We start from the raw sequence: 18,892 nt of genomic DNA, 5'->3' as shown, positions 1-18,892 counted from the left end.
CATCAGTGACATCTTGTCACTCCAAGATTCAGATGCAAGTACGGAAATGTTTGATCTCGTTGAAGGTATTGAATTTTCTGAAGAATAATAATTGGTTCCTCTTTCCTTCCAGAGACGAGTATCAATGCTCAGAAGAACACTGGCAACACTGGTGATTCACCACTGCCTGGAATGAGCAGAAGCAATAAAGAGGTTGTTATGTTCCATGTAGACCAGTTTGTTGTTCACTTTGAAGGCACATTGTACCCGGCAATCATTACTGAAACTGCGCCAGAAGGATACAAGGGCTGTACTATTTGCTCATGCTTATCGGGAATCCGATCAACAGCTCCTACAGATAGAAGACCTCCGTACGCTGGTATTATATAACAATAAATCCCTTTACAACTATATTTTTTCGAGTCTTGTTTGAAAATACATATATTCTCTGCCTCTAGATATAACGACATAATCTCTCTTTAAAACAATATTTTTTCCTGTTCCGCAGAGTATTATATTGAGATTTCACTGTATAATTCTCGATAATATAATTATATTACCCTAAAATTATAAATATATAAATAAATGAAGCAGAGTAATAATCACCCACATCCATCAAAACAGGCAATGAAGGACAACAATGCATTTTTATTCCGATATGATTTTGCGAGTTCCTAATGAACTGAGAGAGAAGTACGGCTTAAAAAGAACTTCAATAAATCAATTAGAATGCTGAAATATCCTCGTGAATAATATTTACACGCTGAAAAATATATTTAATTATAAAAATAACTCTTCATGTACTCCTTCTGTTTTCCATCCCCTCCCCATTACAAAAAAAAAGGAAAAAAAAATAAATATATCTAGCCAATATATAGCCCCGCTAATAACTTCCATTTTTAACGTTAAAGAATGTGGGAAAAAAACAACAAATGTTCTGCTCGTGCATCAAAAATGAATTTGCGTTTCTACCGTCGCTGAACAAAAATTCAGTAAATCTATAGTAGTAATTGTATATCCCAAGCTTAATTTTGATTGGTCAGTGTTCGATCGGCCAAAGGGAAAAATCGCTTTTCACTGTGTGGAATGTGAATTCTTTTGATTTTTTCCCTCTTTCGTGTCACGTGACGTTAAGGAGTGAGCCTAAGAATAATTCCTAGGTACCGTTTTTCGGATTATTCTTAAGGTCATGCTTATAATTCGGATGAGATGAGAATAAGGATGAGCAGATAGTACATCCCCAGGCTCTCAGTAATGGAAAAATAAAGTAAAAAAGCAGAGAAAAACTGGAAGTGGCCCACACAACCAGGCGAGATTATGTACAAAAATCAAGTTCTGTTTGCAAGTCAACCCCCTAGGCCTCTTGGGAAGGGAGGTATTTTCCACGTGCTTGCTGTTAAATGAAAGTGTGTAAACAACGTGACTTAACAATGAAATTCACAATGAATAATGTTTAATATCACCAAGTGTTGTAAATAAAAAAAGTTATTTGTACCACTTTGGTGACATCTTCATTTTCCTATGTTTTTTGTATTAACATACACGTCACGAAGTGTGTGACGTGTATTTTAACACACACCCCTGAGATAAGAACTTTATCTTTTTTCAGTAATGGCTAAAATTTGGGGTTTGAAACACATTTGACTGTCTTAAAGAAGAGTGGAGGAATAGTTATTTAAGGTCAAGTTCAGTTCTGAGTCAATATTAAGGCTGGAAACAGCCAAAATATCCAAAAGTTGTCACAAATCCACCCCCGCCTACGGTATTGGTTTTTATTGCTGTTATTAGGTTGCTGTATTTTTGATATAGTTCAGATATATATTCAACAATCATATTTTATGGGCATCTTTTTACAGCCACCTCGTTAGACATTTTGTCTGTCGTAGCCCTTGTATTTGTATTTGATTGAATACATGTACAATCATTTCATTTTTTCAACATTTAATATTCATGTCATTTGCTTGATACAATATTTTACTCTATCATTTGAAAGTATGATAGCATATCCAGTGATAACCCACTCGGATATATTTTACTGAACCTGCTTAAACGGGTGTATCGGAACTAGAACACCATGAGAATTGACGTAACATCCTCCTGCGTACGTGCATTCTTGGTGTTTTGTGGGGTCCGGAATTCCGCTCAAGAATTTGAAGGCTTCACCGAATATACCGGTGTCGATCTGTGATTTCACTGTGAAAGAGATAGTAAAAATATAGCTCTATTAAATAGTGAGAAAATCACAATACACACAAATGCACAAGCAAAATGTTTTTTCACAGTTTATTCTCTTTTAAAAGAGCAACAAGCACTAAAAACCGATCGCACTTGCGTTATGAACAGCGTTGAACTCATGCTAATGGATAATATTTAAACCGACTTGAAATAATATTAAATTTCATGAAGTTATTTACCTTCTTCTGATGCATTTATAAACTAACTCAAGCTTACATATATATATCGTTATATGGAATAATAGTAAGGATACCTTCAGGTGCAATAGAACATACAGGGTGCATAAAGAAAGTCCCTTCATTCTAGAATAACTCGCGAACCGTTGATTCTAGAAGCATGTACAGCCAACTCATGGTTTACGAACTGCTTGGTTTGCAAACAACTTGGTTTACGAACGAGAAAAATAATTCAGTTTACGAATTTGTCTTGGTTTACGAACACGCAAAACGAACTAAATCCCGGGGAAGGATATTTCAGAAGTCTGTGGCCGCGTGGCGCTTTTTTTGACGTAAGAGTAGGTGAAGACATTGAGAGTAAGGCCGTGCACATAAGGTGTGGCGACCAAGAGGTACGAGTGCTCGTGCGTAATGCGACGAGCGACGAAAGCAATTGTATTGTTTTTTTATACACTGGCACATACTCAAGAAGTGAGACAAAACAGAGAAATAGGTTAATCAACAAGGTCTCACGATTAGAGCAAACCTTTTTGTTTTCACTTCGATTTGCTGATTTTCGCTATCTACTGATTGGTCCGTTTTTCCCTTTCTTCTTTCCATCTTCTGAGCAGGGATCATCATCTTCCTCATTTATGTCACGTCAAAAAATGTCACGTGAAAATTTAAGGCAGGCCATTCATATGGCAAGAGGTTGTGTGTATAGATATATTAACCCTTAGGCTGGGGAATAGCCGGAGGAATGTTACTCTCAGTGTGGCTGAGTGAATAAAATTCTCTTGTATTTCACTTGACTTTTGTGAAAGATAGATTGCAATCAAACTCCGATTTGCAAATTTTAATATAATCGAAAAAAAGCAGTGGTTCACAAATAGAGAATTTGGATTCACACACTCACAACCACCGAGAAAATGACGATTAAGGTATGCAAGCATTCTACCACTGCTCAATACAATACAAGCAAATTCGTCGGCGCACACACACAAATAGAGAAATAATAATAATAAACTAGAAAAAATATATATACATGGGTTGAGCTTGAAAACAAAATACGTCATAAACTTATTTTTCCGGATTGTTACAATCCACCGAATAGGGATCCAAACTACATCGCCAAATTCCATGATGAAATTTCCTACATGTGTAAGCGTAAGAGCGTTGTCATACTAGGGGATTTGAATTACCCGGGTATTGATTGTGAGAACCTTTCAACTAGAGATCAATATATGTGAAAGAGAGACTTTCTGAAGTTGGTGCTCGGTAATTTTTTGTATGAGTATGTATCAGAAGCCACTAGGGGTACTGCTATTTTGGATTTAGTTCTCACTAATTCCAAGGATCTTTTTGAACATGTTTCGGTGGGGGACGAGTTTTCTTGCCAGTGATCATCGTGTAGTCAGTTTTCTCTGTAAGTTTCCTTCGGGTAAGGTTGATAAAACAAAAGACTGGGGCTGTACTATCTACTCATGCTTATTCTCATCCGAACCGAATTATAAGCATGGGTTCATAAGCATGACGTTAAGAATAATCCAAAAAACGATACCAAGGAATTATTCGTAGGCTCACTCCTTAACGTCACGTGACGTGAAAGAGGGAAAATCAAAGAAATCGCTTTCTACACAGGGAAAAGCGATTTTTCCCTTTGGCCGATCGACCACTGACCAATCAAAATTAAGCTTGGGATATACAACTACTACTATACTGAATTTTTTGTTCAGCGACGGTGGCAACGCAATTCATTTTTAATGCACGTGCAGAACATTTGTGTTGTTGTTTTCTTTCCACATTCTTTAACGTCAAAAGTGGAAGTTATTAGCGGGGCTATATATTGGCTAGATATATTTATTTTTTTCCCTTTTTTTTTGTAATTGGGGGGGGGATGGAAAACAGAAGGAGTACATGAAGAGTTATTTTTATAATTAAATATATTTTTCAGCGTGTAAATATTATTCACGATACCTTTTATACGATACCTATATATATATATATATATAATTTTAGGGTAATATAATTATATTATCGAGAAATATACCGTGAAAAAAAAAATCTCGATACAATACTCTGCAGACGAAGAAAAAAATATATTGTTTTAGAGAGTTTATTGTTATATCGAGATGCAGCAGTTAGAGTATCAGCATTTTCAAACAAGACTCGAAAAAATATAGCTGCAGAGGGAATTATCGTTATATTGAGTACCGTTGTAGCGAAGTTTCACTGTATACTGTACTTGGTAATGAGTAATTTCTAATTAAATCCAATCAATTGTAAAAAGCCGACAAAATTGTATAGTTTTCTTTCAAGGAAAAACACCACTTAAGTCATCGTTATAAATTTCCAAGTGCAAGAAATAAATTTTTCACTAAACCATCGCCATCGCGAGTAGAAAATACGATCATCCGATGCTTAAGGAGTGGTTCTCCCCTATCCGTATCTTCCTCCGAATATTCGGAGAAATACGATGCTTGTTTTCGGAGGGGGAACGTCGATAGTACAGAAATTTCCCTTTTATACTTATATTGTCATAATCGGTGAGGATACGGATCGGATTCCTGATAAGCATGAGTTGATAGTACAGACCCTGGTTCCTTGTTTTCGGAGAACTGACTGATGTTTTGAGAGGAAGGTTAGCGGAAGTTTTCAAAGACCGGTTGGAATCAGTCGGGGTGGTAAGTCAATGGGAAGAATTTAGTACGAAGCTGTCCTCTATTTTGCATGACGTCATACCCTTTAGAGAGATATAGATGGCTTTTTTCTCAGCCAGAGATATCAAGGAAACAGTTATTTTCCGGATATTATGCTGAGGTGAGCTCGGAAAGAAAAGTCATCACGTCTCCACCGGGACTCGAACCCAGGCCCTCTTGCATACCAGGCAAGCATGCTACCATTTACACCACTGGAGACCCATGAATCTGCCTTCCTAATTTCGCGCACTGTGTCGTGAGGCGCTGAAGTAGAGGCATTAGTAGCCTCTCTTGTTGACTTTTCTTTCCGAGCTCAACTCAGCATAATATCCGGAAAATAACTGTTTCCGTCATACCCTTTGTTCGAAAAAAAGCGTGTTTGTACATCGCACCCCTATGGTTCACGGATAGCGGGCGTAATCTATCTTGAAAAGAAAAGAATAATAGGGGAGTATAAAAGTGGACGAGGTGACCTATCATTTTTGGTGCCAGTTGCACAGATCTACAGAAGTCATGATGCTGAGGGTATCGTCCCAAGGGATTGGAAACTTGCTAATGTTGTTCCGATATTTAAGAGGGGTAGTAGAGGGGTAGGATAGTTGTGTGTGTCCACACACAATTATCGTCGAATGAGTTTGACGAGCTCCCTCTCGAAAATTTTGGAAATTATTATCAAAAGTCAATTGGTGAAGTGGATAGACGAGAATAATCTATGGTCGGATAATCAGCATGGGTTTAGGAAGGGGAAAATTAGGTTAGTTACAACTAACCTCCTTCGCTTCTACGATCACGTCACTAAGGCTTTGGGTAAAAGCAAAACTTTAGATGCTGTTTTCCTTGATTTCCAGAAGGCTTTCAATCGGGCCCACCATGATAAACTCTTGAAGCTTTTACATGAGATTGGGGGCAACTTGCGGAATTGGATAAAATCGTGGTTAAAAGATAAATAAGAACTGGTGAACGGGGAATTCTCTGATTGGACAGGCGTCACTAGTGAAGTTCCTCAAGGAAGTGTCCTTGGCCCCATACTTTTTTTCAGTTTTTATCGATAAACTCGATCAGGGCATCGATGGGATTGATAGCAAATTAGCAAACGACGTGAAGCTAATGGGGGTAGTCAGGAATCAAAGCGATAAGAAGTTGCTCCAGGCCAACTTAAACAGGATTGGAGCATAGGCAGATGAATGAAACATGACGTTTGCGTTGACAAGTGCATGATCGCTCATTTTGGTTCGAACAACCCACGTTTCTTTTACGAGTTGAATGATGTCACTATCCCGGATGCAACTAGGTTCACCGATTTGGGAATTCTCATTGACGAGCGGCTTAGGTTTTCTGAACGTTGTAAAGCGGTGGTCCAAAAAGCGAATAGAATGCTCCGCTTCATTTTCAATAAGGTCTCTTCGCGTTCTCCTGAAGTCATTCTTCCGCTTTTCCGAGGCTTAGCTCATGCTCGACTGGAGAGTATGCTGTCAGGTTATGAAGATCATACCTGTAAGGGACATTGACTTGGCTGAAGGGGTTCAGAGAAGAGCCACGCGTGTTTTATTGGCACACGGGGCTAGAGTTATGCAAACACCAAACATGGCTCCCGCCCTGTCCCTTGTGGGATATAAGCAGGCTACAAGCAGACATCAATATTTGTTATGGGCATCTTTTTCTCAGCCACCCTCTTGGGCATTTTGCCTGTTGTGGCGTTTTATTTGTATTTATATCCGAGGGGTGATATTAGGCATCAAGAAAGAGGAACAAAAAGTGTCACAGAATATTGTACCGCAGACCACTTTTAGTCGGTGAAAATCGCAAAAATAGATGTTACTTTCTGGGAAGTGGATTGGACGCGCTGGACCTGTTGCTTGGGACCTCAGTCCTTTGTCCTTTAAGCACACCTTAAATCGCTCTTGTATCAGACGCCTGTGGGGACACTGGAAGATCTTGCAGCACGGACCGTCCTCGCTGCGCGGCAGACATCGCCAGCAGAACCGGTATCTTTGAGCGCGTCCGACGTTCGTTACTCCGTCGCTGTTGGCTGCGCAATGACCTTCGCAGTCGCAACTTCGAACAACTTCTGTAATCGTTTCTCTTCGTCTACTTTCTGACATTGAACTGATTGAACTGTGCGGCACAAGCTTTTAATCATGCTGCCAAGTAAATTATTTTTGTACTTATTTATTTTAATTTTTTGTATTTATTTTGTATTTTATTTTGCACATCTCATCCTGTGTTGTAATCCTGCTGGCAAATAAATATTTTTGCACATATTATTGGCCTTTTTGTCCCACTCGACGTCACACCCTTCATAAGCATTTTTGTGATTTTCACCGACTAAACGTGGTTTGTGGTACCATGTTCCATGGCAATTTTCGTTCTTCTTGAGTTTGTTACCACTTCAAGGTAACACCCTGTATATACTATTACGCCATCTGTATGTCATTTTAAGAATTTCGCCTTAAAAGAAAAAATTGTAATCACTTAGGGATAATTAAGCACGCTACTACGCTTATTATCCCTTGGATGATGGGAGCACGCTGAGGATTAAAATTAAAAAAGTAAAAAAACCCTTTTATTTGGTCACCCTATTTTGAAAAACCTGGTTAGGAGAAGTTGATGCACTTTCCCTGATACATTTATAAAAAATTTCATGTTTTCAAGTTCAATAATTCACTTGATATTTGAATTCAAAAATTACTGAAAATGAGGAAAAGAACAGCATATAGGAGCGTATAATGAGCTGTCCATTAGTTTATGCGATTTTTTTCTTCAGAGTTTTTGGATTCAAATATCTCAGCGAATATATATATTACACTTAAAAAAATATTTTTTTTTGTTTGATGCTGGAGAGACAGGACAACAACTTTTTAATTGAGGTTTTTAGGACAGGTGACCAAATAAAAATTTAGTTTTTCTTTATTTCAATAGCTATACAAGCCGTTGCAATATGACTGCATAGTGTGCCAAAAAGACAACACATAGCTCTTCTCTGCACCCCCCCCCCAAACAAGTCTATTTATTATTAGACCATACCTACAGAGGAATGGTCTCCAAAACCTTATCTACAGAGGGATACGGGGGGGGGGCGGGGTATATGAACGAAATGTTTAAAATTTTCAACAGGACGGATAGGAAGGACCATGATTTATTAATACAACCATCAATCCACTTCTCGAAAAGGGGACACCAGTATCGATTTGTAAGGGATAATTCTAGGTTGTGGAGTCGCAGAGAGTTTTTCCTCTAATAGGGTTGTTAATAAATGGAATAGCTTTCCTCGAGGGGACATGACTTCTAACACAATCAAAACGTTTAAAAAGAAATACAATAAACATACCGGGATAAATCAGGAAGCTGTCTATGCTTAGATAGGATAACTATAAACGTTTTTGTGGGCAGCGTATTATGTTTTGTATTAATTATTAGTTGTTTCTATCGTGATAAATGCTTTTATATTGGGTTGCTGTATTTTGGTTGTATTTGACATTCATATTTTTATGGTCATCTTTTTTCAGCCTCCTCGTTGGGCAATTTGCCTGTTGTGGAATTTGTGTTTGTATTTGTATTTGAATGACGTACCTGAGGTCTACACATTATTTGAATACTTTTGAATACCGATTGAAAATATGCTTCCAGGAACAACTATTCGTTAGTTGTTTCAGAATAAAAGGACTTCCATATACACCCTGCATGCCATCTCAATGATTTAGGGACACTGTGTATCTAAAGCACGATTTTACATATATATTTGGGGGTGAGAAAAATCATCCAGAAGAGTTGAAAGGTACAGAAATATGCTGAAAAATATCTGCCTGAAAATAGTTGTATTAAAAAAGAAAAAAAAATTGAAAATTTACACACAAAATGCCTGAAAATTTTGGATGATTTGAGGCACCTGTTTGATTCTTAGTTTTGGGGGACGGGGACCCACACACACACACATACACAGTATTTTAGGCAGCTATTTCTAAAAATAAACAATGACGTTAGTTATACATATACAATTAAAATATCATACAATATCGATGCACATGATCACGGTGTTTGATCAACAATTTCTCATCAAATATTACCGAGCACTGACGAGGCGATTACTGTAAAAAAAGCAACACAGAGAAACTTCATCTTGAAAGTCGATCCAAAGGGTTCCGATAACTCAAAAATTAAGGAACAGATTCACTTGAAGCCTAAAAAACAAAACGTCCATCAGTAGATATCACCCATTTCACACAACTTTGTTTTCTTTCTCATAAAAATTAAAAGCATTAACTCAAAACAAAAATGATACAGATTATAATATACAGAAAGGAGATGGTTAAATATTGAATCGAGAGTTATGTGTTCTGATTAGGAGAGAAAAAAATATCAGTACGTATTACTGTATATATTCTTTCGACTAAGATCAAGATAATTATAAAAATAAAAAACAGAAGCTCTGAAAAAAATGAAAAAAAAGATTTCAATGACTTTGTAATATAATGATGTAATATTAAACACATTATCAAAACGAGACTATCCTTGATATTAGTTCACAAGCATTATCGAAATACTGAGAATGTGGCCATTGATCCTTATTTGTAACTTTTAACCCTTAAAGGCATGATTTTTGATTATGATAACTAATTAGAAGTGAGATAAATGCACAAATACGCGCGTACGGCTAAACAACATGCTGATGCAGATTATTTTCATTTGTATTTGTGTGTATGCCCTATTTTTGATTTTTAAATGGCAATGAAAAAGCTTATATCGCAAAAATATGATTTTGGAGTCATCATGTTCTGACCAAACACCACAGAATTATGAAGTTAATTTACATCCATATGAAAAAGGAATCATGCACAAGTGATAATTCAAGAAAGTTTACTTAATGATGCAAAAGTAAATGTGTAATAATCAAAGACAAAGAAGAAACGAAGAATAAAATGCATAATATTCTTACTTTTCAAGTCTAAAAGCACAAAAATAACGAATACCTCAAACTTATCTCAAGACGAATGAACTGCCGTTTAGAAATTACGACTTATATAACACGTCATCGGACGTGTTTTACACGTATGGTATTGGAAATATATGATGAAAGTATTGTTTTCGTTCTTCGAATTTCTTATTCGATGTAGAAATATTAATCGTATCAAAAACAATGAGATTCCTTGCAGCCGCCATTAATTTATCTTTTGAAATCCAACAGCTGCAACATTGTGGTTTCTTCATTCTTTCGAAGGTAAGTTTTCTAAATTCCAGTTAGTTATGCAGTCAAACCACGTCTGCGGGTCATCCGGATAGTGCATCACTTCGTTTAGCTGGTCACATTTTTTGTACAAACCCGATTGTCTTCAATAGAATTCTTATGTTCTTAAACTCCTGATAATGCGTTTCCACACTCTGCTTACAGGCAGAAACACACTGCACTACACGAGACGTTTTGAATTCTGATTCGTGGAAATCCTATCACGTGGAATTCACAACGTCTCTGACATGACGTGAAAACACGTCACGTCAGCTCAGTTACTGAGAACATCCTGCGTACACTACTGGTTTCATTAATATTATTTATAATCTCAGTATGAAAAAGCCCTCAAAATCTCCGCCAGCAACACAATCTGGCTACAACATCCTCCGAGATAAATTCATTGTTTTGTAAGACATTTTTAGTCAAGCTTTGAAGAATAAGATGTAGAGTATATATATTTTTTTAATATGTGTCACTAACACATCTCCCTATGCACCACACAGTATAATATAGGCGATATGGAGTATTAAAATATTTTCTGAAGCCGCGTCGAGTGTTGGTTTCATACGAAGATGATGTCCAGAGCCCGGATTATATACACTGAATAAGTGGCGAAATATGCTCTAAAGATATGTACTTAAAATTGCCAAAATATACATTATAAACACAAAATGTGCATTAAAATTCCAAAATGTGCGCTAAAATCCTCAAAATATGCACTAAAATCCTCAAAATATGCACTAAAAATTCCGAAATATGTACAAAAAATGAGAAAACATGCATTAAAAATCACCGTGCGAAAAGAAAAATGAGATATGCTCATAAAATGCAAATTTTCTATTTCTTAATGCATGTTTCATTTACAAAAAATATCCTAAATATGTATATACACTACACAAACAAATAGCTTCTATATATTTTTTTAGCCAGTCATTTTTTATTTCTTGTTCGTTGTAGCTACTTAGTAAGGAAATACAGAACCAGTAAATAAAAGAATTTCGGCACTATTTTCTAAAACAAACTTTTGATATATCTCTAGAAATAGCCTTACGATAAAACAGTTGATATTTTCAAAACACTATTACAAATATATCTATTAATTCCCTAAATCCCCCACTTCCACAAAGAAAAATCAATATTATGAAAATATTTATTTGAAAAATTAAAAAAAGGTGATTGAGCTTAAATAAATATTCAATAATATGCACTTATTCTGAAAAAATCTTTGATTTTATGTATTTATATGTGTTAATGCTAAAAAAAAGTTAAAATATACATTTGCATATAGTCCGGGCTATAACGGTAATAACTCCCCGCTGTGGTGGTCGAGTGGTTATAGTGCCGGACTCGTGATGCGAGGATCCGGGTTCGAATCCCACAGTGGTGGTCGGCTGAAGTTGGTTTTCTGTGGTTCCCAACTTCAAGGCGCAAATGCGAGCCGATCTCCCCGTTAAAAAGTCTCGCCACAGAGAGCAACAGTCCTACAACGGTAAATCATTCAATCATAACACTTCACTCATAGTTAGAAAAACTGGGGGCAGATGACAGCACTACACATAACAAGCATTACAGAGAACAAAAAAAAACTTCATGTCAGGTTTACACAGAAACAAACTTTACGTCAGGTTGCACTACACGTACACGCACATTTCCGTATGTACCGGTTCGTTGGGGGGGGGGCGTCTATTTGCGATGTGAACTTCTCGAGATATAGCGTAAAACAATTTGAAATTACATAAAAAATGTGGACATGTCCCCTGAAAGGAGGACATCTGGTAATCCTATATTAAGACGAAATTGGTTTCATTGGATTTGTCTTAACGAGATCTAACCCTGGGCATATAAAACACTGATATATCCTGAATACTTCCCGAAATACGTATAAGCGTTCAAATTATCCCGTTGAAAAGTGTTGCGAAGTGATGAAAGTGTTTGCGAGTGCATCCAACATCGTCAATACGGTCAATACATTAAAAGTCGTACACGTCAAAACGGGGCATATGGTCACACTAGCCGTATACGAAAAAGGTTGAGGAAAACGTTGTTTATCAACGGGAGGGGAAAAAAAGACTTAAAGTTCGATAACGTCGCCATCTGTATTTTGCCGCGTGAACTTGTAATTTTTTTTTCAAATGCAGTTGATTTCGTAAGACTTTTACCCAAATTTTGCAGTTTTTTCTCCTTTTTTCTGATTTTTTTAGAAAAATTGAGAGATCGTACTGTGTGGTATATGGTCAGTGTGACATTTTTTTTCGCTCAAATAATGCCCATAATATAAGACGATAGTCATCCAGAAACCGGAGCTCACTTTAACACCGCTGACAGTCACCGGCGAGATCGTAAAACTTCATCTCGTGGATTCCTAGCAATCGTTTGTAGAAGTTTTGGTATAATGGTGATATATGATATACTCCAGTTGTAATTAAAGGAGTTAATTGCATTGATAAAAACTTCAGTATCGACAGCTTTAACTCTATCCTAATTGGGATAGATTCCAAGAGTGGTGGTGGTTTCGGCTAACAATTCAATTTCCGCTAGATGACCGGTGAACTAATCCAAACTTACCAGCGAACTACCAGAAGCTTACCAGTGGCTCATCGAACTCCAGTGTAAAGGTAAGCAGTTATGTTTGTTTCATTGCTTTTTTATATTTTGCCTGATCGCAAAGAATATTTATCGTGATATCCAAATGTTTAATTCTTAATTATAATTCAATGAGCTGGTATTTCGAAGCGATATGGTCAACCAAATCTTGATAAAAGGTCTTTTTTGAGGGGGATATCCAAGGTGAAACCCATCTCTTCAGAGATGTTCTTAGGGGGTATGTGACAGGTGCGGGGTCGCGCAACGGACCCGCGTATTAAGGGGGGGGGGGGACATTTACGGTAAAAATAATTTCTCTCAAAAATTCTGCATTTTCATCAATTCTGTAAATTTTCATTTACTTCAGAAATAATTCTGGAATTCTGCATTTTTATCTAGAAAGAAATAATCCTGGAATTATTTCCTTTATAAATTCTGAATTTCCACCAATGTCTGGAATTGTTTTGTTTTTTTTAAATAAATCCTAAATTTTCATTCTGAAGGTATTTCTTTCATTAATCCTGTGTGATCGTGTAAGTTTTTTCACTTTATAAAACGGTTTAAATGGAAATGTTAATTATTATACCAGCGTTAAATGATTGATATAGATTGGTTTTTAGAATGAAATTTGACACCTTCTGCATAAATTCTTAGATTATATAATTAAAGTGCATTATAAATTGCTATTTGAAATTTGATCCGTTATTTTCTTATACGAATAAATGAAATTCAGCCCGTTGTTTTAAGATGCATGATATTATGTGGGTTTAAAAAATATTATATATGTTACGGTAAATGTGGTAAATCGGTTATCATGTATACTGACCAATCATCTTGGTAAATTGGGTAAATTTATCAATTTATCAGTGAATATGCAAAATACCCTAGTGTCGTTAGTAAATTTGATAAATACATATTTGAAATTTATCACCTTTACCTTTGATTATGCTTAATAGCCTAGTGTAATTGGTGAATTTGATAAATATTAAAAGATTTGAAATGAGTCTAATATGTGCGATGAATATAAACTTTTTATATTCATTTACTTAAAGTTTTTCCTATCTTTTCTGAATCACCCTGTGTGTGTGTATATATATATAGACCAGCGGTTCTCAACCGGTGCTCCGCGGAGCCCTTGGGGCTCCTTGTACACTCTCCAGGGGCTCCGCGGCCGCTCGAGGAAAATAAAAAAAAACATTAAAATTAAAAAAAAATAATTACAAATATTTTTAAATAGTAAAAATAAATCAGTAACTTTAATCAATAATTAAAAAATGGGCCAACGGGGCTCCGCCATAAAATTTTTTCTACTAAAAAGGGCTCCGCGAGTCAAAAGAAGTTGAGAACCGAAAAGAAGTTGAGTTTATCATATATATATATATATATATATAGAAAACTGGTGCAGCAAAAATATTTTGAGAAACATTTACTGAGCTGTAGGCATCTCTCTAGTAGATTCCTGTTTAAATTCATAAAAAAAAAAATAATAATAAAAATTATTAAAAATAGATTAAATTCATAGATATTTCCTTATATTTTATCAAAAACCTAAAAACAAAATCCCGGTGCAATTTAAAATTAAAGTGAAATATGAAAAATTATCAGTCAGAAAAGAAGAATTTTGCTTTCGTGGTTGAATCTTCTAAAAATGATTATTAGAACGAATCTAAAAATTAGAATTATACGGAAGTAATGAGAAAATTGTTAAGTAAAATTTGCTCCACTTTTCATTATACCGAAAGAGATTCACTCCTTAACAATTTAATGAAATATCACTGAGATATAGGTTATCAGAATTTCTGATTTTGACAACCTTCAAATTTTTGAGACTTGGTTAAGTCTTTGACACGTAAGATTTTGGCACGTAAAAATGGCAAGAAACAAGATTTTCAATCCCCGATATCTCAGCGAATTCACATTAAATTGTTACGGGATAAATGTTTCCATTATAATAAGAGAGAGAAGCGTGTGTGTGTGTGTGTGTGTGTGTGTGTGTGTGTACCCTGCCCTGACAGATTTATTCCAATAACTTATTGCTTTTTATGACATTCAAAAATGTTGAATTTACCCAAAACAAATTTAAAAAATATTTGAATGTATCTCCTGAAATTTTTATATATTTTAATATTTTTATAGCTGTCAACAGTCAGAAAAATGGTTGAAGAAGCTGCCAGTATTTTCATATTCGACATTGGACACAATTCGACCAAATTTGGTATAGCAGGGAAACAATTGCCAGTGGAAACCATTCCAAGTATGATTGGTGTTTCTCAGATGGATTCAATCGACAGGGACTGCGATGCTAGTATTCATACCAAAAAAGAGAGAGAGTATTTCATTGGCTCGGAAAACATCGATGTTCCCAGAAAAGGTATGGAAATGTCATCATTTCTCGAAAACTGTATGATCGAGGATTGGGATGCATTCGAAGAGTTTCTAGATTATGCTTACTACATGTTGATAAGATGTGTGCCATCCTCTCACCCCGTGTTCCTGACTGAGCCATCGTGGAATTCTACAAGTAAAAGAGAAAAACTTGCAGAACTCATGTTCGAAAAATATAGTGTTCCTGCTTTTTATGTAGCTAAAAATTCCATGTTAGTTGCACATTTATATGAGATAGAAAACGCCATTGTTGTTGACAGCGGTGCATCACAGACATCCGTGACACCCATTATTGAAGGATATTCGGTGGAAGATGCTATTGTTAAGTTGCCTTTTGGTGGGGATTTTGTTAGTATGCAGTGCAAGCAATATTTACAAGAAAATGGCATTGATGTTGTACCTGCGTACATGATTTCAACAAAAGAGACTGTGGAAAAAGGGAGCCCCCCGAAGTGGACCAGAAAGAAGTACTTACCAGAAGTGACGAGGTCATGGTATGATTATACAACACGAAAATCTCTCCATGACTTCAAAAAAATATTAGAAGTATTTCCTTACTCGTATCCAAAACACGCTGCAGCAAATATGGAAGTTGTTTATTATCAGTTTCCAAATGGATACAATGATGACTTTGGGTATTTACGTTATCTCATTCCCGAAACTCTTTTTGATCCATCATTCGTCAAGGGTAATCCCTTTCAATATTCAATGGGGATTACTGAGGCAGTACTCCACAGTGCTGATATGTGTGACAACCAAATAAGAGCTACCCTCTTGAACAATATCATCTCGACTGGGGGAAATACATTGATTAAAGGTTTTAATGAACGCTTGTATACTGAACTCCAAAATGAGGTGCCCCCAGATATGGAAGTGAGGATAAAAATCTATGATGAACCAGTTTACCATAATTTTGGATCTTGGATTGGTGCCTCGCACCTCGTTCTACAAGATTATTTCCAAGACATGTGGGTATCAAAGAGAGAATACTGTGAAAGGGGCGGTGAAATAATTTATGAGAATTGCCCGTAGCTCGCTATGCAAACCTATCTGCATTAGCCCTTTACATTACAAAATTATGAAAAATTAAATAATTATCGAATTTTTTGATATGTCGTTTTAGCTCTAAGCCCTAGAAATAAAAAAATAAATATTATTATTTTCTAAAAAAAATTACTTAGTATGCAGCAGCGTTTCTCAACCTATGGTCTGCGAACCAGAAAGGTGGTCCGCCGGCAAACTTGATAATTGAATTCTAATTGAACGAAGAATTATTGAATCGTTATTATTGATATACAATAAGTACAATAGTATCCTCATTGCGTAAAATAGAAAATTAGACCTTCCGTTATTAGGGTTACGAGCCCCCACTAGGGGGCTTACACTTTAAATTCACTATAGAGGGACCCGTCAAAGATCTCAGTCTAGGGGCAAGGATCTAAGAAGAGGGGGGGGGGAAGGTCATGTTTAAGGTGACCCTATCTCAACGAGAAAAGTGCGAAAAACTGTGATCCAAAATACGGGATATATTTATAGTCGAAAATGGAATTTACAATGAAATTGCTAATTATTGTTGGAAGTACTGAAGGGCATAGAAGTCAAGAGTTCTGATGCAAACCGCAGTAAAGAAAAAATTATTTCAATGCAAAAACATTCATCATGACCATCGGGTGACCATATTTCATTTATAAAAATACGGGAAATTGGGAGTTTAAATACAGTGAAATATGGAACATTGGCCATTTTCACCAAAAACGTTGACATAAGTCGCAAAATTATCAATTTTTTGGTTAAAAATTATCGATCAGTGGGTAATGAAGAATTACCGGAAATTCGCAGGGAAATGAAAAGTAGTTTACTGTTTCGGTTAAAAAACTTTAACCGAGACAAATATGTTTAGATGTGTATTCATATTTATAGTCATAATTATAATTTTTTTAATTTATAAATAATGAAAATTATCTTCTTTCACATTTTTAGTAAAGATCGCAAATTCAAGTACTGTATGTGCTCATTGAAAAAAAAAAACGGGACATGTATAAAAGCGTGAGAACGACCAAAAATGCAGAAATATTCACTAAAAATACGAAACATTCCTGTGTAATACGTATTTTATTCCTGAATTTAAATATATCCCGTATTAATAGGACATATGTTCGCATCACTTATGTTGTAAGTTGGTGGTCCATCGAATTGTTTCAGACGTTTTACTGATCCTTAAATTCAGAAAGGTTGAGAAACGCTTTTATACATCGAATTAATTGACGTGGTAATTTAAAGTACCGTCAGCACGCTACGCTTACAATAAAAAAATACAAATTCAAATATGTTGTATGAATAATATTCATTTGCAGGAATATTTATCCATTTCACCATGAAAACCGAATTTTTTTTCATTAAATGTGTAAGGAGAGACTTTTACAGGGATGAAACATATATACAATTGAATTTTATTAATTAATCTATTAATTGTAATTTTTTTTTGGTTGCAAATAAATACCAACGTTGGTACTAACAACTTGGATTTGGAAAATATATCAAGAACAGTATAATCTGGTGGCGCACTATGATGATCGTATGCTTCCCGATACAACGATTATCCCTATCACAGAGATTATTTTTTATAACTACCCCCTTTGACAACTCGTACTCGTCTTCTTTTCCAAACTCAAACTGATTATACCGTATGTGTGTAATAATATTTTTTCTGTACTTGCAAATAAAAACTGATTCTCATTTTCTCTCTCTCTCTGAAAAAAAGTTATTTCTTATCAATTTCAATTATTTTAAAATATTATTGAACATCTTGCGTTGTGGGATTAACTGCCAAGTTTCCGATTTTCACCTTCGTTTTATAAGCTGATTTCATATACAATAAATTAATTTGGTTTTGGTACTTCGTTGAGAATCAATATGGATTTCAAACAGGAAAAACTCTGAAATGACAATCGCATAAGTAAATGAATACCTAAATCAAAGTTTTAACAACAATAATTACTCTGAATCAGTTTTCATTGATTTGAAAATCGCCTTTGATAATGTATATTTGATTCTACTTTGAAATAAAATGATGGATTGGAATCTGTGGTTAGCTTGTGTGGTCATTCGAGGTGCATTGCTGCTGACGAACAGAGGCAGTTAGTATAATGAACGAAAATAGCAATTTTGTTGAAACAAAAAAAGGGATATCTCTGGGAACAGTACTCGTATCCACTCTTTTTTTTAAATCTACATTAATGATTTACGACTTCTAAAATTGCATGGTAAAATAGTGTCTTTTGCGGATGAAATAGTTTTATATGTCGAAGATAAAAATATTTCCCACTGAGAGGTAAACGTCTTTTTCTGAGCACAATATATCAAGGAAACAGATATTTTCTGGATTTTATGGCTAGGTGAATTTTCTTTCCAAGTTCACCTCGGCATAAAATCCAGGAAAAATCTGTTTCATTGATTTTCCATTTAATTTCTAAATTTGACGATGCCCTAAACCTGATTAACATATGGCTATAAAACAAAACAAGTTGAAAAAACGAAATTCATTGTGTCTAAAAACTAGAGATATAAAACCATAAATCCCAATATCAATAAAATTACACACTCATAAATATTCCTCCCAAAACTGTTCTTAC

At 35.5% G+C, this 18,892-nt stretch overlaps 1 long non-coding RNA gene, 1 other non-coding gene and 1 pseudogene across 2 annotated transcripts; 1 reads left to right on the top strand and 2 right to left on the bottom strand.

Moving 5' to 3' along the window:
* Positions 1 to 1,851: 1,851 nt before the first annotated feature.
* Positions 1,852 to 10,094, bottom strand: LOC149074639 (uncharacterized). The gene is made up of 3 exons (XR_016194491.1): positions 10,002 to 10,094; positions 9,133 to 9,246; positions 1,852 to 2,172 (listed from the first exon to the last, which is right to left on the bottom strand). It is a non-coding gene; the product is annotated as an uncharacterized LOC149074639 (long non-coding RNA).
* On the bottom strand, positions 5,215 to 5,288 carry TRNAT-GGU (transfer RNA threonine (anticodon GGU)). The gene has a single exon. It is a non-coding gene; the product is annotated as a tRNA-Thr (tRNA).
* Positions 10,095 to 15,029: 4,935 nt separating the features above from the next.
* LOC149074638 (actin-like protein 6A pseudogene) lies at positions 15,030 to 16,292 on the top strand (annotated as a pseudogene).
* The last annotated feature ends 2,600 nt before the right edge of the window (positions 16,293 to 18,892 follow it).

The sequence above is a fragment of the Pholcus phalangioides genome, unplaced genomic scaffold (assembly GCF_987345545.1).
Source record: "Pholcus phalangioides strain wild (caught in Gottingen) unplaced genomic scaffold, Ppha-v1.0 ptg000017l_1, whole genome shotgun sequence".
Taxonomy (NCBI): domain Eukaryota; kingdom Metazoa; phylum Arthropoda; class Arachnida; order Araneae; family Pholcidae; genus Pholcus; species Pholcus phalangioides.
This window is presented reverse-complemented; position numbering and strand designations above follow the sequence as displayed.